Genomic DNA, 4,085 nt, shown 5'->3' with positions numbered 1-4,085 from the left:
GAGTTTTCTGCAGGACAAGCAGCATACAGCTTTTGCTGCACTGAGTCACACATATTGTATTCTTCCATGGTACCCTCACCAGGATCAAGAGTGCTCAGCAATGCCTTGCACTACCCCTGTTTGAATTCCCCCTTACTCACTCCAATTCACCACTCAATGGGGCAGCAGATCATGTTATACAAGTCGGCAATGAACAAGGTGTGAAAAGCTACTGCAGTGCTTTTCTCTGCACAGACAGCTGGAAGTCATTAGAAATGCACAACTTAATCTGCTATCTGCAGAGCAGGCAGATTTCATTTTGATCCGCACTAACATGTTTTATCATGTTTGTACTCAGGGGCAGCCTGCTCTGCATCAACTAACAACAGCAGCTAGAGGCTCTGTGAAGGCTCCAAAAAGCCTGACACACTGTACAGAACAACACAGTTTATAAACTTTACCTTGAAGACAAATGCATACAGTAGTAAATCTGTGCAAGGCTGGAACTCAGAGAGCAAAATACAGAATAGTGCATCACAACAGATTTATAGTGCAGCATAAAATTAACCTTTGCAACTGTAGATATAGCCAAAACAATGCAAGAAAAACTCAAAAATGTCTCATTTGCATTAAAACAACTGGAATACTAACATTTAATTTCATTATGTGAAATTTATTGAAGTTATTTAATACAAGTAGATGTACTCAAGCAGTTAAAGTAAGATTCCTATCATGTTAAATACCAGTAATAATGAGGATTTGTAATGCTAAATAAAACTAGATTTGATTTTTTAAAAGGCCAGCGTTCCACACTTCTATTTCTGATTATTCTTCATTTGTAATTACATCAAGAATTAAAAAGGAAACTGCACAATTCTTCTTATACTACTCTATACATTATCCCCCTCTGTATAGGGTAAACCAAATTGGTAGACAGCACAGTGATAAAATATCTAAAAATAGAAATGTCATCTTACGCTAAGAGCAGCAGTGGTTCCTTGATGACGCCCTTAGTGACCCTGAGCCTCAGCACACTCTGGTGGATCACACAGGCATATACTAACTTGGTGCTGGGAACCTGGGAGTGGCCAGCCTTCTGGTGAGACCAGACTTTCCAATGCTGAGTAATCTCCTGTCTCTGTGGACTTTAGTTTGTAATCAACAGGAGATGATCATCAAAGAAACCACAGAGGAGAACGTGTATTTATGCTAGAAGAAATCTAGAACGGATCAGTGGTCATATCTGGAAATATCTGATCTGAGATTATTCAATTAAATGGCACAGGACACTTAAGATAAGCTGTTTTACGGAAAGCATGAAATAATAAATAAGTCTTATTTGATTAATCTTACTTTAATACACAAAATTGTTGTCTGTTGTTTTTTTGTCTGCAAACTGCTCCTACATGATCAGGATTTGAGCAGTAAAACTTCGCACAATGTTGCATCTTAGGTCCCTGAGGGTTCTCATCTATACCATGTATCATGATGTCATCATAATTCTGTGCAACCACCTAGCATTTGGCTAAAAGTGACCTGTTTTCACATTTTAGTACCCCTTTTTTAAATCATCATTGATATACCACCCTGTGTAATAAAAAATGGACAGATTTCTTCCTTCAAATAAAACTACACAGACTCAGCTACTGTAGCCATGGTTATTGTACAGCTGTTAACAGGGTTAGGGATTGGAGCAGAAAAATCCCTGATGGTGGTGCAACTATACAGTGATAGATAGATAGATAGATAGATAGATAGATAGATAGATAGATAGATAGATAGATAGATAGATAGATAGATAGATAGATAGATAGATAGATAGATAGATAGATAGATAGATAGATAGATAGATAGATAGATAGATAGATAGATAGATAGGGCAGACTTCATCCAACATCCAGAAAGGTTTTCAAACATGTGGTAAACATTGTGAAGGGGTCTATTTTAATACAAACTATGATCTTTTCCCAAACCAACCCAAGACGTTTTGGTCAACCAAAAAGAGACTGGAGAAGAGCATAATCAACAACAACAAAAAATAGCTGGAACCTTTCAATCAAAAGACGGTCATGCACAGGATACAAACCACAGTCTCCTTGGGTAAAGTCATGTGCTAGTATTTTTTTATCCCAACCCAAAAGGAGTCTTTGTTGGGCTTTTATTTGGCAAACATTCACATGTTGCTTGAGGAAACAACCTATTCTGTCTCTGAGGTATATAAATGTGTTCATGTAGTCTTGTGTGCAATTGTTGCTTCAAAAATTATGTTCTCTCCTCATTGATTTCTGACTTGTGATACAGCACTTATACCTAAGCCTTTTTCTAGTGATTCCTGATTAGTACAACAGTGTGCATACACATAATATATCCAGAATTTTGAGCAGCAGAGTGTAGATTTTCTTTTTTTGTTACTGGTTAATTATTACACAACCCATTGTTTTAACTGACCCAGTGCAACAGGAAAAGGAATGTTGTTTAGGTGAATAACAGAAAAACGTGTCTGGACTTCATTAAGTTTTCCGAAGACGTTTCACCTCTCATCCGAGAAGCTTCTTTAGTTCTAAGCGCAGTTGGTGGAGAGTTGCCCTGGCTGTGTGGTTGAGATCATTGTCTTGCTGAAATGTCCACCCGAGTTTCATCTTCATCATCCTGGTAGATGGCAGCAGATTTTTATCAAGAATGCCTTGGTACATTTTTCCATTCATCCTTGCTGTGCCTTTTGACCTCCAAACATGGCGTGTATTATGGCATTCAAAGACTTGAATCTTGGTCTCATCTGACCACACTATATTCTCACAGCATTTCACAGGCTTGTCTATATGTTGTTCAGTTATCTTTAAATGGGTTAGGGTTAACATGTCTTCAACATGCTTCTTTATCACCGACAGTGCTCACCAGAACCTTCAGTAGTGTAAAATTCTTCTGTAACTGGTTTTACCCTTCACGAGATGTTTAATGTGTACCACCTTGGTAATGATACACCTTTTTATAGGCCAAGCAGCTGATATTTATTTGCAGTAAGTGGCAGGAATACTTTATATCTGCTGATAGATTTCAGCTCGTGACCTTTAATGCTTTTTTGCACCTCCCTTTCTTCATGAGTTTAATACTTGTTCCCTGTTTGATTTCTCATTATTACACATAACTTATGGAGATCTATAGTTTGGTAATTTTTTTGCATGTGTGAATTGGAAGGGTTCTTACAGGCATCTGCTGAGAATTTCATGTCAATAGCACCTTTAGAAATATATTTACTTAGAAAATTGGTGACATATTCAATCCTTATTTTGCCCGTATCAGTGCTATCTCCCACCATTATCAAAACACTACATGAGGGAATTTGTTTTAGAAGAACGGCGCTCCACCTCTTGGTGTTGTTCCAGAGACTTGTCCCCTTTAATTAGATCTCTCTCTCTGTATGGAAAATGTAAATGCTTCAGTATGACAGCAAATTCTGTAACTTCTTTTTATTAACAAGTTCGCCTTTAGGCAATAATGTGGGAAAAAGGCAGATCAAAGACAGCTGAAATCAGTTAAAAGCCTCCTTTGTATCTGGCTGTTCATCACTGTAAGTGATTCCCATGATATGGCCCCATAGTCTCAGGCAAAAGGAATAAAGGCCTTTTAACAGATTCTTGCATTGCCCTCTTTTTCCTTCGTGATCAGAAGACATTTTTGCACAAAACTCAACCCCATAATATTTAACATTTATATCTGGGGCGAACTCCAATGTCCTGTCCTTTAAAAAAAGAAAAGGGATGAATCAGTTTGAAGTCTGTGAATAAACTAAATGAATCTGGTTTTCCCAAATTGGAAAATCATATATCTGCATGAAACCATCATTATGTCATCTGCCCATACAGTGCCATCGCATTTGCCAGTATATTAAAACTTGTGAATGGGCTAAAAAGTAACATTAATGAAAGGTTTACTTGTCTTTATTATCACTTTGCTGACTCTCACCTCTACAAAAAACATGACTATAAATTTGGCTTCTTACTCGTATCGACCAACATTTACAGCGTCTGGCAGTTGTTGCTAAATTTTAAGTAACTGTGTGAGGACAACATAAAACAGCTCTATGAGAATCTCTGATTTGGTGCCAT

The sequence above is a fragment of the Perissodus microlepis genome, chromosome 13 (genome assembly GCF_051167445.1).
Source record: "Perissodus microlepis isolate ML-2025 ecotype Zambia chromosome 13, ASM5116744v1, whole genome shotgun sequence".
NCBI lineage: Eukaryota > Metazoa > Chordata > Actinopteri > Cichliformes > Cichlidae > Perissodus > Perissodus microlepis.
The sequence above is the reverse complement of the archived record's forward strand: the minus strand, read 5'-3'. Positions refer to the sequence as shown.